This window comes from Lampetra fluviatilis, chromosome 44 (assembly GCF_964198595.1).
Source record: "Lampetra fluviatilis chromosome 44, kcLamFluv1.1, whole genome shotgun sequence".
In the NCBI taxonomy this organism is placed as follows: domain Eukaryota; kingdom Metazoa; phylum Chordata; class Hyperoartia; order Petromyzontiformes; family Petromyzontidae; genus Lampetra; species Lampetra fluviatilis.
Window position 1 is genome coordinate 8,867,141 of NC_136318.1, and position 24,032 is coordinate 8,891,172.

Consider the following 24,032-nt stretch of genomic DNA (forward strand, 5'->3'; position numbering starts at 1 on the left):
GCGTGCGCTCTCAAGAATTTTCGCCAGGCTTATGTCCCACCTTTCACTACGTGTGCAGTGTTCAAAATATATATTGAAAGTTTGGGCAAACAACAACAACAACAATGTTGCTATCTAAAATTAAAACAACCACGACTCTTCCCCTCGACGTTTTCAAACAAAGACGCGTTGTTAAGCCACCGCCTACTAAACTGTTGCACCTGAAGCGTCTTTGTGTGACTGCAGTGGCACGCGTTCAAAGGGGCCACAACCTCCTCCGAGCCGCTTGCGTGCGCACTCTCAACGCCGTTCACGTGGGGCAGAGAGGGCTCGTTTCTATCCTCAGTGTGGATGCACGGGCGGACCGGCCTATGGCTCGATCGTTCAGCCGCAAATGTGGACGGGGTTGTCGGTGCCGATGAAAAGCATTGCACAGATAACCGACTGCGCTTGACTGCAAAGACACACAGTGCAGACGTGAGGCTCCTTTTGTGGCGTGTTACATAAAAAAAAATCACGGTACACCAGTATACAACCTAACGTGTGTGTATGCCTTCTACTTTCCCAACAAATTAACTGTGGAAATAATTGTCTACTCAGGGAAGCCTCACTGAGTCTCAATGCTCATATTCAGGAGGATCCTGACTCGGGAGGTGTGGCCAGTCTTCTCAGTGGTAGCGCCACGGTGGCTAGGAGATGTCAACTACCTCGCCTGGTATACAGGATATCGTGGGTTTGATCCCGACCCTGACGCCTGTATTTTTGGAATTTGCATGTATCTATCTATTTGGCTGCTATGCATTTCCACGTGATTTGAGCTATCATTTGTGGCCAGGTCGCATATGAAAAGGAACTACGTAGCTCAGTGGACCTCACCTGGTAAATGAAAACGAGTGAAAGTTAGTTATAGTTAAAGTGGAGGGAAACCAAAGTGCTCGGAAATAGCGCGTGCATGTGTCAGGGATGTTGTGGGAAGGGGGGGGACACTAAAAAATCCGCACAGATAGCTTCAAGTCACAGAAAGGCCAATTGCGTTTCGTCCATGTGTGCTGCCGCTTCCTGGCAATTCCTGGTGTGCCTACAGCGCCTGGTGTGCCTACAGCGCCTGGTGTGCCTACAGCACCTGGTGTGCCTACAGCACCTGGTGTGCCTACAGCGCCAGGTGTGCCTACAGCGCCTGGTGTGCCTACAGCGCCAGGTGTGCCTACAGCGCCTGGTGTGCCTACAGCGCCTGGTGTGCCTACAGCACCTGGTGTGCCTACAGCGCCTGGTGTGCCTACAGCGCCAGGTGTGCCTACAGCGCCTGGTGTGCCTACAGCGCCAGGTGTGCCTACAGCGCCTGGTGTGCCTACAGCGCCAGGTGTGCCTACAGCGCCTGGTGTGCCTACAGCGCCTGGTGTGCCTACAGCGCCTGGTGTGCCTACAGCGCCTGGTGTGCCTACAGCGCCTGGTGTGCCTACAGCGCCAGGTGTGCCTACAGCGCCTGGTGTGCCTACAGCGCCAGGTGTGCCTACAGCGCCAGGTGTGCCTACAGCGCCTGGTGTGCCTAAAGCGCCTGGTGTGCACCTGGTGGTCAAGACACTAACCAGGCTCAGGCCTTGCTTTGCTCACGACATCCGATGGGGTCGGGCACACTCAGGAGTAGTTTAGCCATAGACAACCAATAATTACGAACTTTTATATTTGTCTATTTGGTGCGCTTTGTGTTTGATATATCATTTGGCACAATGAGGTTAACTTTATAACAACAAGGGTGAGAGTTAAGAATGATACACGATGATTTGACCGTTTCAGATTTCGTCAAAGAAACTCCCGTGAGAGGTTTGCGTGTACAATTAAAGAAACTCCCGTGAAAGATTTACGTGTACAATTAAAGAAACTCCCGTGAAAAGGTTTTGTATGCAATTAAATCAACTCTCGTCTGGGTATACAAATGCACAAGTGAATTTTATGGAGTCAGAATGTTCCACTGCTTCGAAGAAGATGATTTGGCTCTTCGTCGAACAATCCATCTCATTCAATTATTCCCAGAGCTACACGTTACATTCACTTCCTTTACCACTTCATTAGTCTGGAGCTCTCCGAGCTTTAATACGTCTTTAAGCAGAAATCATTGTGAGCACCCTCCTTTAATATATCTTTCTGGGAAGTTTTTGCAATATCTCCAAACTTATAATAAATCAGTAAAGTATTGAATCCAAGCCAACTGAAATGCCAGGAAATTCAATTTGAGGTCTCGGCTATAAAATAAATCAAATGTACCAGTTTAATAATCTTTGATGAAAGTCCATTAAAAGTTAGAGTTTTTTTCTAATCTACTTCATCATTTAGTCGTACACTCAGGAGAATAATAAATTGATTTACCACTTAAAAGTGTTTCCATAAGCATAAATCTCATAGCAAAGCACAGTTAAAAAAAACAACTTTTGTGCACCGACTCTCGAAAATTGAATACAGTTCCGCCGTGAAACCCCGAGGCATTATTTGTGTCCTTGTTTGTGGTGGCGACTCCACACATGCCTGTGGCCTCGTCAGGTGGCACTGTGGGTGCCGTGGGGGTTCCGGACAACCACCAACTTTGTCGGGCCGATAACGAGACACCCCAACCCACCCCCCCCCCCCCCACAAAATTTTGGGGGCAAAAAACGTCAAGGCATTTTTGAGTCGGCGTTCTTTCTTCCCCCAGCACCACCCCCCCCCCTCATTGAACAAGGCGACGCCAATGCCGACCAGGCTGACGACGGAGCCCCACGTACACAGTAGCGCCATGGCAGCAGGGATCACTGGCAACGCGTGGGACAGGATCCGGGGCCCACGCTTGCTTTGTTGACTCACTTCCAACCCAACTCGTTTCTCCATTGTGACCACTTTGCTTTCTTGTCCTTTCCTCTCTTGCTACTGTCTCCCGTGCCCCCCCCCGCCCCCATCTCTTGCTTGGCTCTCCTCGAGCTCTTCCTTCAACCTCCTCCTCCATCGTGGCCAAGGGACTGCAGCAGAATCTCATTCGTCCTTTATGTACGTGTGTGTTTTTACTTCTTTCGCACCGTACGTAGACAACCGTGCTAATCGGTGGTGCGGGGGAGGGACAAAAAAAATAAACAAAAGTAGTTGTAAATAAATTCGTTTTCAATCTAGATTTTTGGAAAGTGCATAGCGCGAGTGGCTTCCTAATATCGAAAGGAAGAGCGTTCCAGACAGCCACGGGAGCGCATCTGAAAGCGCGCGATGCGATGACCGACCTTGTTCGATGGCCAGCCACAAGGATGACCGCAGTACGCGTGATAGTTTATTAATTAAAAAGGTTTTTTGGGTTAGATCGCGTAAGTATAAATGTGTCGAATCCCTCCACTACCCGACAAAGCCAATTAGTAAGGGATTTGTCACGTAAACATAACGCCAAATAGTTACTAGTATAGTGTAGTGTGTAATGTAGTGTATAGTGTAGTGTATAGTGTAGTGTACTACTTGAGCCCACCGGTGTGTTGGAGAGTAAATCCACAACATTTACAATTTGAGTACGACATACTCTTTGGTTCTTTCGGTAAATAAATCAAATCAAGATGAGTACGACGTTTCGCTGGTAATTGCATCCAGTATCATCGGGCGATTTGCCAGAATAGTCACTGTTTATGCTCCTTGTGCTAATGCACGTCGCAGTCCTTGGTGTGATTGTGTTGCTGAGAAGCCTACGTACATTAAATATAAACATTAATACCAATACTATGATTAATACGCTTGTTTTTCCCCCAGGACAGACTCACTGAGTCTATTTCAGGAGGGTCCTTCTCAGTTTTCGCAGGGGGCTGGGAGGGCAGAGTGATGATTGCTACGGTCCACTCTTGCGAATGACGGCACGGGATATTTAAAGTCCATCGTGAAGCAGACGGCGCGTCGTCTTTGCCAGTTAATTCTCCCGGAGTAATGTGTGTATGTACGTTGCACTCATTTCGCATCGCGTGTAGCCAACCGTGCTGGCTGGGGCGGCCACTGGATCAAAACGTGATGGAGATAATGATACTAATAACAACAATACTACACAGTAGCCGCACAAACAGCTGGCTCAGTACCCAGTCAATCGGCCAGTATTTGCGTAGATTTAACATCGTAGCAGCGTAGTAGATCCCTTATCTGTAACAATGTAGGGTGGGCGGCAAACGCCGCAGGAAATAACTCGACTGTGATTGCACCCAACATCCGTGGCCAGAACACTGGCATGCGATGCCCATTCGCAGTTCAGGTGGCGAGTCGCCTCGTGCCACACTGGCACGGCTGTTACCTGGGGGTGCTCCCTTCAAATGCGTTGTGAGACGTGACGATGAGACGGCCCCGGTGATTAGAAGGATGGTGGCACTCTACAAAACAAAGCATGACGGTTATCCAAACTGTAATGTCACTTGCAACCAGCAGGAAACTGCTCACTAGCGCAGTGAGCCTCACTCATTATCAGAAGGGAGAGAGGGAGCGCGGGCACTTTCCCCGATACGACATCATCAGTGTGTGAGGTCCGTCACACATTTGAAACCATTGGAGGTTTGACAGCAGCACGATGATGATGATGTTGTGTATTGTCGGGGGCCGCACTTCAGTGGCCCGCGGGCCTTGCCATGAAGAACGCTGCGCTCGCAGAATAACAAAGCAAGACAAAGATTCCCCGTATAGCCTCAACCGACTGGTGGGGCAAGTGCTGCTAGCGAGCACCTGTGAAGGCCGGCACGGCACACGAGGGGGTGGGTGGCCTTTGTCTCCTAAAGAGCGATATTTTACACACCGCATCAGGTACTCATTGGAGGCTGAGTCGACTTAGGAGATGCACACGACCGTTTCAAATAATCGTCACTGGTGTTGCCGTGAGCGCGAGAATTGGACTCTGTTCGCCGTGTTGGTAGCGCAGCGTGACCCCTCCCCCAATGAACAACACAACTGAACGCGTGCGTCAGCATTCCGCACCTTCGTAGCGCGCGTCAATCGAGACGCCAGAGAGACCGAGTTGGTTCGTTCGGGTTGGAGACCGCCCCGAACACCACCACGCGGCACGATGAGAATTACGCTTTTCAACAAATGTCTTCTTCTGATGACCGATTTTTTTTATTAGGCCGACGAAAAGCTAACTGACAGCGGCTATTGAGTGACGGACAAACCCCTTTCGTATGCCAAAAAAACCTCAATAAACGCATTTATATCAAGAATAAAATTCAGATTTTAAAAATTACGTGGCAAGATGCCCCCCCCCCACACACACACCGCCTCCTCTCACCGCGGCCTCCCCCCGGCTCTAGACGCGAACAGCGGCCTCGAAGTATTCTCGAGAAGTCGTGCCGCCGGATTTAATCACGAACCCGCATCATCGGCCGTCCGCCGCTTGGAGCGAATATTATTTGATAAGCCGCGGGTCCGGCAGCGCACAGCCCGATCGCGTCGATGAACTCAAGGGCGGTGGATCTTTCCACCCCCCCCCCGCCCCCGTGTGAAATATCCAGGGCGGCCAGCTGAACGCGACCCACCAGCGCAACAAAATAAAATAAACTCAAAACTTCACACACGCCGAATCCCCGCCGGCGCGGGCGCGCGAGCGAGCGGGCACCCCCCGCCTCGCACCGCACGCGGAGCGGTTAAAGCAACGCGACTCGACTCTGTCAGGGCAGAGGAGTGGCGGCGGAGGAGAGCAAAGTGCAGGTTGATCGTGGCGGTGGCGGTGGGGGAGCGGTGGTGTAGCGGTTAGCGCCACGCTGCGCTAAGAAACGCGCCGACCGACCCGAGTTTGATTTGCTGCTCACGGCACAAACACCAGCGACGATTATTTGAACCGGTTATGGGCATCCCCTAGGTCGACTCAACATCAAATTGGTAGCCTGGGTGCGGTGTGTAAACATCGCCGCTAGGGAGACAAAGGCGGCCGGGCGTGGTGTTGGCCACACACCCGCGCGTGTGCTGTGCCGGCCTTTATAGGTGCTCGCTAACAGCACTTGCCCCAACAGTCTGTTATGTGGATGTTTGTTCGTGTGGGGAGTGTAGTGGTTAGCTCCCTGTGCTACGGGGGAGGGGGGGCGATAACATAGGTACCGCTTTGTAGGTAAGTAAACAGAAGTTGCCCTACGAGGAGACTCGCCCTCGCCATAGGATCGTGGAAATTCCAGCACTCACTCAAAAGAGAGAGAGATGAGAGCCGCCTCAATTCTCACTTGACCAGGAAATCACTTCGACCCGCTTGCTGTACTGGTACTACCCGACTCAGCAGCCACCACAACCCATCTCGCCATACATCTTCCTCTTGTCCTCTGATAATCAGCTATAAACTATTTGTATTTTACCAGGTAAAGCCCGCACTGGGCTGTGTAGTTCCTTTTTCAGAAGCGGCCTGGCTTTCACAATGATGGCGCAACGAGGTGGCTTCATCACCATCATCATCATCACGTGGACATTGATACAGCAGCCAAATGCTCTCAGCGCGTGATGCTGATTCTAAACGTGGAGGGGAAAACCGGAGGACCCGGAGAAAAATCCACGCGACCACGGGAAGAGAGAGAGACACGCAAACTCCAAATATACAGCAGCAGGCATCGTCAGGGTCGGGATCGAACCCACGACCTCCTGTGTACCAAACATGATTCTGTGGAACCCACGGGTCTCCGTGTCGCATGACGCGTTTATAAGAAAAGTCTCTTTGTACAAACGTGCAGCTTTAAACACTTATAAAACATTTTTGACACCTCCCCCCTCACAAATAAAACACCTGTACACACACTGCGTGCTGTTTAATACGAGGTGGGGGGAGAAGGGCAGGCTGGCGATATTAACAAGGAAATTAAATAAGGCATCTGGTTAGCTGTATCAAACACAGTGCCTTTGTCAACTCGTGCTCATGAGATTGTGTGTGTAGTGTGTATAGTGTGTGTGTGGTGTGTGTAGTGTGCGTGTGTAGTGTGTGTAGTGTGTGTGTAGTGTGTGTGTGTAGTGTGTGGGTAGTCTGTGTGTGTGAGATTGTGTGTGTAGTGTGTGTGTAGTGTGTGTGAGGTTGTGTGTGTAGTGTGTGTGTGTAGTGTGTGTGTAGTGTGTGTGTGTGAGATTGTGTGTGTAGTGTGTGTGTGTAGTGTGTGTAGTGTAGTGTGTGTAGTGTGTGTGTGAGGTTGTGTGTGTAGTGTGTGTGTGTAGTGTGTGTGTGTTTGTGTCTGTGTGTAGTGTGTGTAGTGTGTGTGTGTGAGATTGTGTGTGTAGTGTGTGTGTGTAGTGTGTGTGTCTGTGTTGTGTGTGTAGTGTGTGTGTGTGAGATTGTGTGTGTAGTGTGTGTGTGTAGTGTGTGTGTGTCTGTGTGTTGTGTGTGTAGTGTGTGTGTGTGTGAGATTGTGTGTGTAGTGTGTGTGTGTAGTGTGTGTAGTGTGTGTAGTGTAGTGTGTGTAGTGTGTGTGTGAGGTTGTGTGTGTAGTGTGTGTGTGTAGTGTGTGTGTGTGTCTGTGTGTTGTGTGTGTAGTGTGTGTGTGTAGTGTGTGTGTGTGTCTGTGTGTTGTGTGTGTAGTGTGTGTAGTGTAGTGTGTGTGTGAGGTTGTGTGTGTAGTGTGTGTGTGTAGTGTGTGTGTGAAGTGTGTGTGTGTGTCTGTGTGTAGTGTGTGTAGTGTGTGTGTGTGAGATTGTGTGTGTAGTGTGTGTGTGTAGTGTGTGTGTAGTGTGTGTGTGTGAGATTGTGTGTGTAGTGTAGTGTGTGTAGTGTGTGTGTGTGAGATTGTGTGTGTAGTGTGTGTGTGTAGTGTGTAGTGTGTGTGTGTGAGATTGTGTGTGTAGTGTGTGTGTGTAGTGTGTGTGTGTCTGTGTGTAGTGTGTGTGTGTGTGAGATTGTGTGTGTAGTGGGTGTGTGTAGTGTGTGTAGTGTGTGTGTGTGAGGTTGTGTGTGTGTAGTGTGTGTGTGTAGTGTGTGTGTGTGTGTCTGTGTGTAGTGTGTGTGTGTGAGATTGTGTGTGTAGTGTGTGTAGTGTGTGTGTGTGTCTGTGTGTAGTGTAGTGTGTGTGTGTAGTGTAGTGTGTGTAGTGTGTGTGTAGTGTGTGTAGTGTGTGTGTGTGAGATTGTGTGTGTAGTGTGTGTAGTGTGTGTGTGTAGTGTGTTTGTGTCTGTGTGTGTGTAGTGTGTGTAGTGTGTGTGTGTCTGTGTGTAGTGTGTGTAGTGTAGTGTGTGTAGTGTGTGTGTGAGATTGTGTGTGTGTAGTGTGTGTGTGTGTGTCTGTGTGTAGTGTGTGTGTGTAGTGTGTGTGTGAGATTGTGTGTGTAGTGTGTGTGTGTAGTGTGTGTGTGTGAGATTGTGTGTGTAGTGTGTGTAGTGTGTGTGTGTAGTGTGTGTAGTGTGTGTGTGTGAGATTGTGTGTGTGTAGTGTGTGTGTGTAGTGTGTGTGTGTGAGGTTGTGTGTGTGTGTAGTGTGTGTAGTGTGTGTGTGAGATTGTGTGTGTAGTGTGTGTGTGTGTAGTGTGTGTGTGTGAGATTGTGTGTGTAGTGTGTGTGTGTAGTGTGTGTAGTGTGTGTGTGAGATTGTGTGTGTGTAGTGTGTGTGTGTAGTGTGTGTAGTGTGTGTGTGTGAGATTGTGTGTGTGTAGTGTGTGTAGTGTGTGTGTGTCTGTGTGTAGTGTGTGTAGTGTAGTGTGTGTAGTGTGTGTGTGAGATTGTGTGTGTGTAGTGTGTGTGTGTGTGTCTGTGTGTAGTGTGTGTGTGTAGTGTGTGTAGTGTGTGTGTGAGATTGTGTGTGTAGTGTGTGTGTGTGTGTAGTGTGTGTGTGTGAGATTGTGTGTGTAGTGTGTGTAGTGTGTGTGTGTAGTGTGTGTAGTGTGTGTGTGTGAGATTGTGTGTGTGTAGTGTGTGTGTGTAGTGTGTGTGTGTAGTGTGTGTAGTGTGTGTGTGTGAGATTGTGTGTGTGTAGTGTGTGTAGTGTGTGTGTGTCTGTGTGTAGTGTGTGTAGTGTAGTGTGTGTAGTGTGTGTGTGTAGTGTGTGTGTGTGAGATTGTGTGTGTAGTGTGTGTAGTGTGTGTGTGTAGTGTGTGTAGTGTGTGTGTGTGAGATTGTGTGTGTGTAGTGTGTGTGTGTAGTGTGTGTGTGTGTGTGAGATTGTGTGTGTAGTGTGTGTAGTGTGTGTGTGTAGTGTGTGTAGTGTGTGTGTGTGAGATTGTGTGTGTGTAGTGTGTGTGTGTAGTGTGTGTGTGTGTGTGAGATTGTGTGTGTAGTGTGTGTGTGTCTGTGTGTAGTGTGTGTGTGTGTGTAGTGTGTGTGTGTAGTGTGTGTGTGTAGTGTGTGTGTGTGAGATTGTGTGTGTAGTGTGTGTGTGTAGTGTGTGTGTGTGTAGTGTGTGTAGTGTGTGTGTGTGAGATTGTGTGTGTGTAGTGTGTGTGTGTAGTGTGTGTGTGTCTGTGTGTAGTGTGTGTGTGTGAGATTGTGTGTAGTGTGTGTGTGTGTAGTGTGTGTGTGTGAGATTGTGTGTAGTGTGTGTGTGTCTGTGTGTAGTGTGTGTAGTGTGTGTAGTGTGTGTGTGTGTCTGTGTGTAGTGTGTGTAGTGTGTGTAGTGTGTGTGTGTGTCTGTGTGTAGTGTGTGTGTGTGTGTGAGATTGTGTGTAGTGTGTGTGTGTGTCTGTGTTTAGTGTGTGTAGTGTGTGTAGTGTGTGTGTGTGTCTGTGTGTAGTGTGTGTAGTGTGTGTAGTGTGTGTAGTGTGTGTGTGTGTAGTGTGTGTAGTGTGTGTGTGTAGTGTATGTGTGTGTGTGTGTGAGATAGTGTGTGTAGTGTGTGTAGTGTGTGTGTGTGAGATTGTGTGTGTAGTGTGTGTGTGTTGTGTGTGTAGTGTGTGTGTGTGAGATTGTGTGTAGTGTGTGTGTGTGTGTCTGTGTGTAGTGTGTGTAGTGTGTGTAGTGTGTGTCTGTGTGTAGTGTGTGTAGTGTGTGTAGTGTGTGTGTGTGTCTGTGTGTAGTGTGTGTTTGTGAGATTGTGTGTAGTGTGTGTGTGTGTCTGTGTGTAGTGTGTGTAGTGTGTGTAGTGTGTGTGTGTGTCTGTGTGTAGTGTGTGTAGTGTGTGTAGTGTGTGTGTAGTGTGTGTGTGTAGTGTATGTGTGTGTGTGTGAGATAGTGTGTGTAGTGTGTGTAGTGTGTGTAGTGTGTGTGTGTGAGATTGTGTGTGTAGTGTGTGTGTGTTGGGTGTGTAGTGTGTGTGTGTGAGATTGTGTGTGTAGTGTGTGTGTGTTGTGTGTGTAGTGTGTGTGTGTGAGATTGTGTGTGTGAGATTGTGTGTGTAGTGTGTGTGTGTTGTGTGTGTAGTGTGTGTGTGTGTGAGATTGTGTGTGTAGTGTGTGTGTGTTGTGTGTGTAGTGTGTGTGTGTGAGATTGTGTGTGTAGTGGGGAGCGGCAGTGTAGCGGTTAGCGCTACGCTGCGCTATGAACCCGGCGACCCGAGTTCGATTCCCGCTCACGACCAACACCAGTGACGATTATCTGAGACGGTCTTGGGCCTCCCCTCGGTCGACTCAGCCTCAAATGAGTACCTGGCGTGGTGTGTAAACTTCACCACTGGGGAGACAAAGGCGGCCGGACGTGGTGTTGGCCACCCACTCCCTCGTGTGCCGTGTCGGCCTTCATAGGTGCTCGCTAACAGCACTTGCTCCAACAGTCTGTCCAGGCTATACGGGGGATCTTTGTCTTTGTGTGTAGTGTGCTTGCGCGCGTGTTTGAAAGTTGATACGCCTGTAAGTCTGCCTCTACCGTTTGCTGCTGCAAGCAATTTGGATCAATTATTTAAAGAAAACTAAATTAAGACGAACAAAAATAAAATAATACTTCTCAAATCAGTGGGGAAGGTCTTGATTCCCTTTGAGTTGCTAACTTGCCTCTAAATTGGGCTCAAGAATTGACTTTTTGTGGTAGAAATTTTTACCTGCTTGTTGCTTGGTTGTATTGACACAATTACATACAGCAATGTAATGTGCCAGAGCATATCAGCATACAAGCGAATGTGCCGAGCATGTTTTGTGTTTAATCCGTGCGTATTCCCTTACCAATGAAGTACGGACCAAAACGTGGATACTGACAGAGAACATTTTAAGAAAAGTTCAAAAGTACGCAACGATGCATGGGAAGGTGCGTACTCGGAATTACGCTGAGATGCAATGGAAGTAAGACAAAACGTCGTTTGGTGGTGTTTTTCAAAGTATCGACACTAATTATAATAACAACAGGCCACGGTGTAACATCCAACATAAAAAAAATAAAATTATTTCCAATTAAATGACCAAATTACAGCTCATAATCCTTCATGGCTCAATATCACTTGAAGAGAAATACTGGCACTTGTCATGGGAACGCGGAATTTCCACCACTGACTCAGAGTCGTATCCCGCCCCTTTGCTGAGCAACGAGAGGGGGCGGTGTGAATGTGCGCCCCTCGGCCACAAGTGGAGGCAGTCGGCAATGACGGCTGCACCTTGCTGATGATTGCCAACAAGGTTGGATCTGGTCTACGGTTTGCATTGATGTCCTTCTACTGTACACGCTTAAACAAAACAACTATCTAAACCCACAACCTCGGCAGCTCTCTTCAGCTGGTGGGTCATCACCAGGCCAGGAGCAAAATTTGTTCATGTAAACGGTGGTTTTGCTTTGATATGCAACAAATGATGAGATCCCCGTTCAATCTTGCTTGATGAAGATGCCTGCACGCAGGCATTGTTAGTACTGTGTGTTGAAAGCCTCCACGCAAATGTTTTCATGATCGTTGAATTACTTATTCATGTTGAGGAAAATGCTGAAATTAACTTTTGTCCATTCCCTTGTTGAAACGTGACAGTACGAAAGAGGAATATCATTCAATAGACGTGTGGGTACGTGTACAAAGGAAGTATTGCAATGCTGCGTTGCTGCTTCCAGCTTAAATACTTCATGCTAACAACAATAATAAATCAATGGTGACCGTATTATTGTTTTCAAGATGACTACATCGTTCCCACAATGAGCACAGTTGGCTACGTAGGGTGCGAAAGAAGTTCAACATGACATACACCACGACTTGGGGGGAGGGGGCGGACAGCCCCGTGTCACTCAGACCAGGACAGAAACCCAACCAAACGAAACGCTCGTCATGAGAACTCTGTGGATCATTGCGCCGAATGACCACGCTCAAATGAGTCGTGACGAGCCGCGCAGGTAAGTAGCCAGCTGAGACAAAGGCTGCATTTGCACCGTGACATTTTACGAGCCACTACGCAAACAATGGAGTTGGTTTTCCCGGGTGGGCCCAGTGAAGCGGGCTCGGGGGACGGGGCATCGCCAGATCGCCCACCCTGTACCCCAACGGCACCTTGAATATTCCGTCCGTTCGTCCAGGAACAACGAATGGGGTTGAACTCAGCGACCCACGCCGAGGAGGTCACAGCAGGCGGACCGCTCAGCGATCGGGAACGCCCACTAACTCATGAGCTTAGAGTCAGCCAGACTCAACTATTTAAGATTAAGCTGCAATTGAAATTGAAGCTGCAATTTAGATTAAAGCTGTAATTTAAGACGCCTTCAAAGTGTGGTCGGTTGACCGTAGCCAGACGTCCTTTGATGTGTTCATTACAAATTCCACTTATTTAATTAGTGTCTATTGTTGGGGTTTTTTTTTCTTCCCCTTGAACGGAACAGCAGGCTGTTAATGTCATTGAGGTAGGAAATAGAGTTCGGTGCAAAAGGTGAAATATTGTAACCTGTGTGCTATTTCGCTTAGCTCCTTGGTACCACATCTGCTCCGTATAAACGTCTGCGGGTTGCAGCGGAGTCAATTGGGACGCAGTCAATTGGGACGTATTCATCGCCGCTCCTAACTGGGTTATTTGAGCGATTTCCTTTGTGAGCGGCGCGTAACGCGTCCGGATTCCACAACGGACTCGATATGCTGCAATAAAAATGAAGCGTGATCATCATCATCATTGTTGTTATTATATTCGGGTGAGTGGGGGGTTGTCGGGGTGCGCGCACTGCACTGTGAACCCTGCGACCTGAACTCTGTGGTGAGTTCCCCCCCCCCTCCCGTCACTTCCACCTCACGCCCTCCTTTCACCAACCTGCATTGACCTGCGTGGTGAAGTATGGTCAAACAACAACTATGACTGGAACAATGGGGGGGGGGGGGTCTATCCAGTAGTGAATGAATAAAGATTTGAAAATACGTATTATTACTATGTAAAGTAATATTACAATGTTTGCTAGTATTGCATACACATGAATACATCCTATATATATAAAACATATAAAAATATCACGTGAATTTAATTAACGTACTATATTCTTCCGTAAAATGTAGTTATGTTTCAAAGTACTTCAATGAAACATGATTTCTTTTGTTTGTTATAATTACACAAATGGGAGAACAAGCACAAATAACATTATAATAAACATCTAAAGAGTTCAGATACAGTTCAGCGAGCGCAGAGAGCAGCAACGGCTACTTTTATAACAACGGCAATACTTTTCGATGGCTTTTCAATGGGTATTTTTTCCCCAGCATTATAGTTGCGGGTACAAAACTCATTTAAATAGTTCTAGATTTGAAGCTTTCGTGACTGCAAGGATTCATACTCTTAGGTTTTTCGGTAAAGTCACGTAGGTAAAAAATAAATAATGTAATTGAAATAATAATAGAAATAAAATAATAAATCACGACGTTTCGGAGGCAACACAAGTCTCCGTCATCAGGTGGGACCGTCACAGCTAAATGTACTGTCTCAAGTGAGGCAAAATTCCAAGAGTCAAGCTTGAAAGCGATGGGTATTACCTTGTTATCGCGGCTTCTCTTGAGGAAGGCCAGCGTCTCGAGAAGCGGTGACTTCTTGTCTCGTTGTCTGTTAAAAACTCTAACAGATAGGTGAAATTCCTCTCCATAGAGGGTGTTAATTCTAGATTTGAAGCTTTCGTGACTGCAAGGATTCATACTCTTAGGTTTTTCGGTAAAGTCACGTAGGTAAAAAAATACATAATAAATAATATAATTGAAATAATAATAGTAATAATAGAAATAAATCACGTCGTGATTTATTATTTTATTTCTATTATTATTTCTATTTTTTATTTTAAATAGAGCAACTGCAGATTAGAGCTGGCCGAGAAGACTACTGAGAGTGTGGAGACGACGCACAGCAAGACACGGGAGGATTTGAGAACGTCTGAGACAAGGAGTGAAAGAGCGAGAATCCGAGAGAGAGCGGTGGTTGAGACACGCGCGGTGGTTCAGATGACACGTGCAGAGTTTCAGACACACGCAGAGTTTCAGACACACGCAGTGGTTCAGACACACGCGGTGGTTCAGACACACACGGTGGCTCAGACGACACGTGCAGAGTTTTAGACACACGCAGTGGTTCAGACACACGCAGTGGTTCAGACACACGCAGTGGTTCAGACACACGCAGTGGTTCAGACACACACGGTGGCTCAGACGACACGTGCAGTGGTTCAGACACACACGGTGGCTCAGACGACACGTGCAGTGGTTCAGACACACGCAGTGGTTCAGACGCGCGTCTCAAATGGATCCGGAGGGATACCGAATGTGACGTCACACGCGCACGGAGCAAGAACCAAGAGGAAGGACAGCGATGTGCTGGATTGTCGCGGGGAATGCTCTTCTCAATGTGCTGTGCAGTAGGTCCATTGGCCGAAACGTCGCCTACTGCTGCGTATACTCTTTCTTCTTTGACGAATGTGTTGAGGGTTTTTTTGTTGTTGCGTATTTCAGTTCGGCAAACGTAGGGTCAAATTCCAGCAGTTCCATCATCCCTTGAGGGTTGATAAAAACAATTAGTACCACCTGCGGAGAGGCTACACCGCTTGTTGGACTTGAACAATGATTGTCCTGTCCTCAGCCGTCAACGCCATCATCGACAGCAGCGAGCAGCCGTGGTCAATCGACTGCTGGGATTGAGGCCTCCCCAAGCCTTCACCATCTCCCATGGCTCCACGGCGCAACGATCCGTGGAGCTCCTGTCCACGAGCTCACGCCACCGCTCCATCTCCGCGGCAGACGTGCTCGCGGGCCGCGTTCGCTCCGCTGGCTCCCGCTCCGTCGCTCCTTCTTTGCAAAGCGTCCCAGCGCAAGCCCCTTGGCGAGTGTTCTCTTCGCAGAACGAGACGAGACGTCTCGAGCGAGGTTGCAAGTTCTCGAATCGGCGCGTTTTTCTTCGCGTCTCTCGGTGCCATTCCGAAGCGTTCACCCACCCGGGCTTTTTTTGCGAACGTTCCAGCCTTTATAGTCTTTGGGTCTCTCGGTAAAGCCACGTAGATAAAAAAAAACAATAAAAATAATACAATAATCACAATATCAGCAGCTCTCACCTGATGGCGATTGCTTGTGTTGCGATCGAAACGTCGTGATATTGTGATTATTATTTTTTTATTGTTTTACAATCTACGTGGCTTTACCAAAAGACCCACAGAAAATGAATTCCTGCAGTCACGAAAGCTTTAGGTCAATTTTTTTCCAGCCTTTGTTTCATTTTGTATTCCCGACCCATATGTCTTAGCAGGGAAAATTAGCTCGCTAAAAATGCGCTTCGTACGTATGTATTTACGTACCGTGTTGCACTTCTTTCGCACCGTACGTAGCCAACCGTGCTCGTCGGAGGTGCGGCCCGTTGGGATGTTTTTTTGTAATGATTTCGTTCATTTGTCATCAACACGATCCATGGGCAGATAGCCCCCGTAGGTATCCACTGCACATGTCGTCATGTCTTTCCACTCGCCTCTCTGTCTTGGGCCAATGTGCTCGAGCGGTGTGCCTCGTCGTTCTGGCACCAACCTCTTACTTCGTCGTCAAGCCATTCTCTGTGAGGTCTTCCTCTATTTCTGGGTTTCCTTCACAATTTTCCGAACAACAACAACACTTTTCATTTTCCTCTTGTCGTGTGTCCAAAAAAGTGGCAGTCTCCTTCTCATCACTGCCCGCATCATCATCATCATCAGGTCTTCTTCTACGTGAAACCTTATGCTTACTTTCTCATAAAGATGTGGAATGTTTGCCCCTGGCCAAGGCCCACCAGCATTCAGCACAATTAATACAATGACGTGGAGTAAAAATGTATGTTTTTTGACAGTGATCGACGACTGAGTCATTCGTTGCTTGAAGGCCTGGCTGTGTTGCAGCGCGCTGTCTCCACACCGCGCCGGAACTGCGTACCTCCGATGAGCACGGCTGGCTACGTATGGTGCGGAAGAAGTTCAACATTTATACAAAGAAAAGGACAAACATCTCCTCCCCCCACAACTGGTGGGGCAAGTGCTGTTAGTGAGTAGCACCTGTGAAGGCCGGAATAGTACTCGAGGGGGTGGCCAGCACCACGCCCGACCACCTTTGTCTCCCCAGTGGCGATGTTTACTACACACCGCACCAGGTACTCATTTGAGGCGGAGTCGACCTAGGGGAGGCCCAGGACCGGTTCAGAGAATCGTCACCGGTGTTGGCCGTGAGCGGGAATCGACCTCGGGTCGCCGGGTTCGTAGCGCAGCGTAGCGCTAACTGTTACGCCACCATTGTTCCAGCCATGGTTGTTGTTGTTGTTGTTCTACATGTATGTTGATACGTATACATGAAATACCTCTTGCTTGAGACCGCTTTACGTGGGATTCAGATTCGCAAGAGTCTCACCGCGTGAGTTTGGGCAACAGCTTTAACCGCGGATTGATCTTTGTTAGCGAGGGTCACGTTTACGCACAGCAAGACTTAGAGCCTCAAAGACGTGCATCATTTGTTTCGCTGCGGCCGAAATGCAGACCTTGAGAAAGAGTTGAAGGGCTGCGATAACATGTTTCTCGCTTGAAGCTCCGCCATCGAAGCCAAAGGCCTGCGCACAATCCATGTCTGTCAGCAATAAATTCTGTCCACGTGTTTCCGTCGTTCGTAAAATTATATACAACTCGTGGGGCGTATTGACCAAGAGGGTAAGATAATGTTTAAGTACGCCAATAAAGTAATCGTGAATTGTGTGTATTGTAAAACTGCAGCCTTGTGTAATGTATGGGTTATATGCTATGTAACACTATGTAACACGATTTTGTTCCTAGGTACTAAGTGTCATTTTCTGATTGCTTATGCCTCAAAAGTATAGAAAATGGTTATTATAATTCTCCACAAACTTTGCTTTTGTGACCAGGACTTTACGTTAAGGAATGACACAAATGCACACCACGTTTTCTCATTGAAAATAGGTACATTTCAAAATATCAATGTCCTCGTCACAAAAGCAAAGTTTGTGGGGAATAATAGCCATTTTATGTACTTTTGAGGCATAACCAATTAGAAAATAACACTTACTACCCAGGAACAATGTTCTTGTGACAGTGTTTTCCATGCGTGGTATGCGCTAGCGCGTCTTCTTCTTCTGTGTGACCGGTGTGGATTCACAAGCAACATCTCCAATCTCACACACAGGCGGTCGTGTCGGACCACCGCGTCGCGAGCCACAGATCGGTGTATCGCCGCTGTGGTGTCTCCTTCGCGTCTGTGCGGCTCGGGCTTTGCCTCGCGACCTGTTGCGCAGTCGCTTCTGGATGACCGCTAGTCGCTGATCCCGTTGGAACACATTGCCTGCACGGTGGGTGAGCGCGCTGGACTTGCAATCAAGAGCTCCATCACTTGTCACCCCTGTCCACCCGGCAGTATGGATGGGTGCATGCGGTGCCGTTATTATGCACGTAGAAACTGGGTCGGGGGGCGGCACATTTTTATCGCTCGCACCAGGGCACGTTCCAACCGCGCTACGCTGCCGCTAAGTGGGGCAAAGACGGTGGAGACGGTGGGACCTGATAACCGCGAACACGACGAGACGCAGCACAGAGCAGCTGCGAGATTTGTTTGTATTCACATTTGTTTAAACACCACGAAAGGGTTTTGTTGTTGTTGTTGTGTACGGTGCTGTATGCAGTGTGACGATATCCATGATGAGCAAGGAGATTAGCATCAGACTGGGGGTCGTCAAACTTGCCAGGGGGCAAAGGGGGTGGCTGGCACCAGAGCCGGATTATATCCTCGTAGCAAAAGTAGCTACACATGTAGTAGCTACATGTGTATTAGTAGCTCCACACATGTAGTAGCTACATATGTAGTAGCTACTACATGTGTAGTAGCTACGGGTCCCGCACTTTAAAGGGCTCCGCGCTAAATGCTTTCAAGCTATCGATTTCGGTTCAGTGATTCTGCACTTGCTCTATTACTATAGTACTATACCGCCTCCAACTTTTATGAACGACTGGGTGTTTAAGTTCAGCGATTTGTCGTATTTTCTGGCTGTATAGCAAATTTAAAAAATACAATTAGTTTACTGTGCAAGTATAACATTTGTGTTTTTAAATGTATGTATTTTTTTATTTAGGCCCCCTCATAACATATGCTGCAGGCCCCGCACTAGCTTAATCTGGCACTGGGACCACGGCAATTAGTCAAATCGGCAGTGTCGCGTGTGGTGGGGTAAAGTGTGGGTACTCCCCCCTGGCCCAGCGTGACGGACTAGACACTAGACCAACGAACCCCTCTCTCGGAGTCTAGAGCGGCTCCTCTCTAAGAGCTCCGTCGAATCAAACCCTTCCACAAGCAGCAGCGCGAGCAGGCAGTTTCAGGGGCTGCCGCTTTACCTCGCGCTGCAGAAACGCGTACGCTAGCTCCACTTATTTGTTCTGTTTACAATTTATGTGCTGCGCTATTATATCGTGGGTGGTGTTGCGCGGATGAGCATTTGATATCGTTGCCTGCAGCTGCGTAGGATTTGAATTCGCAGTGACATCAGCGGAGGAGAATCACAGGCGAGCAGTCGGCTCAGGACGGGCTTCTAAATCTGCAAGCCGTCCGTGTGAACATCAGCTAATCTGACCTTTGTTTAATCGGGTGAATGCCCACTGAGACACGACGTCTCCTTGTTGAGAGACGAACGTGAGTGCTGTATATTCAAGAAAACAACCGGATACTTTGAGCGCCACGGTGGCGAGATGTCAACTACCTCGCCTGGTCTACAGGAGGTCGTGAGTTCTGACGCTGACGCCTGCTGCTGTATATTTGGAGTTTGCGTGTCTCTCTCCCCGTGGTCGCGTGGATTTTTCTCCGAGTCCTCCGGTTTCCCCCTCCACATTTATAATGAACAGGCGTTTAGGGTATTAGGCTGCTATCAATTTCCAGAAGATAAACCACTTCTTTGAGCTACTATGTTGTGGCCAGGTCGCTTCTGAAAAAGAGCGATATAGCTCAGTGGGCCTTACCTGGTATAGCAACTGAGCTGGGAAATATATTCAAATCCCATGTATATCTGCATGTTGACCTTTCAGATTCACTCCTGCGGGTCGTCTTGAATGCTCAATTAATCGACTACAGCGCAAACCGTTTTAAAGTTGGGACATCGTTTTGCAACACCTTAGACGTCGGAGGATACGCGCGACATCAAGAGCAGACCGCTGCGCGTCAAAAGGTCGCATTTGTGAACACATGTGTTCAATGCCAACGGAGGCCAAGCTCAAATACTGCACGAGGTTCGGGTGGTGAATGGTCAGGGCAGATATACTATTCGGAGTCTAACTTGATATAAATAGTCAAGATGGCCCAGCTCCACTAATCATTGACTGCATTCAAACACTGAAACATTTTTGTTATTTTAAAAATTTTAAATAGTGCAAAATTCCCAAGCAGCGCTCTCGTATATATATAAAAACATATTCTTGGCTTACACAAAGAGACGTATTCATTTGGGTCACGACAAGCCACAACCTCGACGCAAGCAAGCGGCACTTTTGTTGTTGTTGTTTACTGCTGCTGCTGCTGTCACGGTGACTCAGAAGCACGCACCTTGCCGAGTGGTGCCGACGTTCAAATCCACGGAACGGATTTGACTCCGTCCCTCCCTCCATACTCACTCACTCCCTCCCTCCATACTCACTCCCTCCCTCCATCTCACTCACTCCCTCCCTCCATACTCACTCCCTCCCTCCACACTCACTCACTCCCTCCATACTCACTCACTCCCTCCCTCCATACTCACTCCCTCCCTCCATACTCACTCACTCACTCCCTCCCTCCATCTCACTCACTCCCTCCCTCCATCTCACTCACTCCCTCCATCTCACTCACTCCCTCCCTCCATCTCACTCACTCCCTCCCTCCATACTCACTCCCTCCCTCCATCTCACTCACTCCCTCCCTCCATCTCACTCACTCCCTCCCTCCATACTCACTCCCTCCCTCCATCTCACTCACTCCCTCCCTCCATCTCACTCACTCCCTCCCTCCATCTCACTCACTCCCTCCCTCCATACTCACTCCCTCCCTCCATCTCACTCACTCCCTCCATCTCACTCACTCCCTCCCTCCATCTCACTCACTCCCTCCCTCCATACTCACTCCCTCCCTCCATCTCACTCACTCCCTCCCTCCATCTCACTCACTCCCTCCCTCCATCTCACTCACTCCCTCCCTCCATCTCACTCACTCCCTCCCTCCATACTCACTCCCTCCCTCCATCTCACTCACTCCCTCCCTCCATCTCACTCACTCCCTCCCTCCACACTCACTCACTCCCTCCCTCCATACTCACTCCCTCCCTCCATCTCACTCACTCCCTCCCTCCATCTCACTCACTCCCTCCCTCCATACTCACTCCCTCCCTCCCTCCATACTCACTCCCTCCCTCCATCTCACTCACTCCCTCCCTCCATCTCACTCACTCCCTCCCTCCACACTCACTCACTCCCTCCCTCCATACTCACTCCCTCCCTCCATCTCACTCACTCCCTCCCTCCATCTCACTCACTCCCTCCCTCCATACTCACTCCCTCCCTCCACACTCACTCCCTCCCTCCATCTCACTCACTCCCTCCCTCCACACTCACTCCCTCCCTCCACACTCACTCCCTCCCTCCATACTCACTCCCTCCCTCCATCTCACTCACTCCCTCCATCTCACTCACTCCCTCCCTCCATACTCCCTCCCTCCCTCCATCTCACTCACTCCCTCCATCTCACTCACTCCCTCCCTCCATCTCACTCACTCCCTCCCTCCATCTCACTCACTCCCTCCCTCCATACTCCCTCCCTCCCTCCACACTCACTCCCTCCATCTCACTCACTCCCTCCCTCCATACTCACTCCCTCCCTCCATCTCACTCACTCCCTCCCTCCATCTCACTCACTCTCTCCCTCCATACTCACTCCCTCCCTCCATCTCACTCACTCCCTCCCTCCATCTCACTCCCTCCCTCCATCTCACTCACTCCCTCCCTCCATCTCACTCACTCCCTCCCTCCACACTCCCTCCCTCCCTCCACACTCACTCCCTCCCTCCACACTCACTCACTCCCTCCATACTCACTCCCTCCCTCCACACTCACTCACTCACTCCCTCCATACTCACTCCCTCCCTCCATACTCACTCACTCACTCCCTCCCTCCATCTCACTCACTCCCTCCCTCCATCTCACTCACTCCCTCCATCTCACTCACTCCCTCCCTCCATCTCACTCACTCCCTCCCTCCATACTCACTCCCTCCCTCCATCTCACTCACTCCCTCCCTCCATCTCACTCACTCCCTCCCTCCATACTCACTCCCTCCCTCCATCTCACTCACTCCCTCCCTCCATCTCACTCACTCCCTCCCTCCATCTCACTCACTCCCTCCCTCCATCTCACTCACTCCCTCCCTCCACACTCACTCCCTCCCTCCATCTCACTCACTCCCTCCCTCCATACTCACTCCCTCCCTCCATCTCACTCACTCCCTCCATCTCACTCACTCCCTCCCTCCATACTCACTCCCTCCCTCCATCTCACTCACTCCCTCCCTCCATACTCACTCCCTCCCTCCATCTCACTCACTCCCTCCATCTCACTCACTCCCTCCCTCCACACTCACTCCCTCCCTCCATACTCACTCACTCCCTCCATCTCACTCACTCCCTCCATCTCACTCCCTCCCTCCACACTCACTCCCTCCCTCCATCTCACTCACTCCCTCCCTCCATACTCCCTCCCTCCCTCCACACTCCCTCCCTCCATCTCACTCACTCCCTCCCTCCATCTCACTCACTCCCTCCATCTCACTCACTCTCTCCCTCCATACTCACTCCCTCCCTCCATCTCACTCACTCCCTCCCTCCATCTCACTCCCTCCCTCCATCTCACTCACTCCCTCCCTCCATCTCACTCACTCCCTCCACACTCCCTCACTCCCTCCCTCCATACTCACTCACTCCCTCCACACTCACTCCCTCCCTCCATCTCACTCACTCCCTCCCTCCATCTCACTCACTCCCTCCCTCCATCTCACTCACTCCCTCCCTCCATCTCACTCACTCCCTCCCTCCATCTCACTCACTCCCTCCCTCCATCTCACTCACTCTCTCCCTCCATACTCACTCCCTCCCTCCATCTCACTCACTCCCTCCCTCCATCTCACTCCCTCCCTCCATCTCACTCACTCCCTCCCTCCATCTCACTCACTCCCTCCCTCCACACTCCCTCCCTCCCTCCACACTCACTCCCTCCCTCCACACTCACTCCCTCCCTCCACACTCACTCACTCCCTCCATACTCACTCCCTCCCTCCATACTCACTCCCTCCCTCCATCTCACTCCCTCCCTCCACACTCACTCACTCCCTCCATACTCACTCCCTCCCTCCACACTCACTCACTCCATACTCACTCACTCCCTCCCTCCACACTCACTCCCTCCCTCCATACTCACTCCCTCCCTCCATACTCACTCCCTCCCTCCACACTCACTCACTCCCTCCCTCCCTCCACACTCACTCCCTCCCTCCATACTCACTCCCTCCCTCCATACTCACTCCCTCCCTCCACACTCACTCCCTCCCTCCACACTCACTCCCTCCCTCCATACTCACTCCCTCCCTCCACACTCACTCCCTCTCTCCATACTCACTCACTCTCTCCACACTCACTCCCTCCCTCCATACTCACTCCCTCCCTCCACACTCACTCCCTCCCTCCCTCCCTCCATACTCACTCACTCCCTCCCTCCACACTCACTCCCTCCCTCCATACTCACTCCCTCCCTCCACACTCACTCCCTCCCTCCCTCCCTCCATACTCACTCACTCCCTCCCTCCACACTCACTCCCTCCCTCCATACTCACTCCCTCTCTCCATACTCACTCCCTCCCTCCATCTCACTCACTCCCTCCCTCCATCTCACTCACTCCCTCCCTCCATCTCACTCACTCTCTCCCTCCATACTCACTCCCTCCCTCCATCTCACTCACTCCCTCCCTCCATCTCACTCCCTCCCTCCATCTCACTCCCTCCCTCCCTCCACACTCACTCACTCCCTCCATACTCACTCCCTCCCTCCACACTCACTCCCTCCCTCCCTCCACACTCACTCACTCCCTCCATCTCACTCCCTCCCTCCATCTCACTCCCTCCCTCCCTCCACACTCACTCTCTCCCTCCATACTCACTCCCTCCCTCCATCTCACTCACTCCCTCCCTCCATCTCACTCCCTCCCTCCATCTCACTCCCTCCCTCCCTCCACACTCACTCCCTCCCTCCATCTCACTCCCTCCCTCCCTCCATACTCCCTCCCTCCCTCCACACTCACTCCCTCCCTCCATCTCACTCACTCCCTCCCTCCATACTCCCTCCCTCCCTCCACACTCACTCCCTCCCTCCATCTCACTCACTCCCTCCCTCCATCTCACTCACTCCCTCCCTCCATCTCACTCACTCCCTCCCTCCACACTCACTCACTCCCTCCCTCCATACTCACTCACTCCCTCCATACTCACTCCCTCCCTCCATCTCACTCACTCCCTCCCTCCATACTCACTCACTCCCTCCATACTCACTCCCTCCCTCCCTCCACACTCACTCCCTCCCTCCACACTCACTCCCTCCCTCCACACTCACTCCCTCCCTCCACACTCACTCACTCCCTCCATACTCACTCCCTCCCTCCACACTCACTCCCTCCCTCCACACTCACTCCCTCCCTCCATACTCACTCCCTCCCTCCACACTCACTCACTCCCTCCATACTCACTCCCTCCATACTCACTCCCTCCCTCCCTCCACACTCA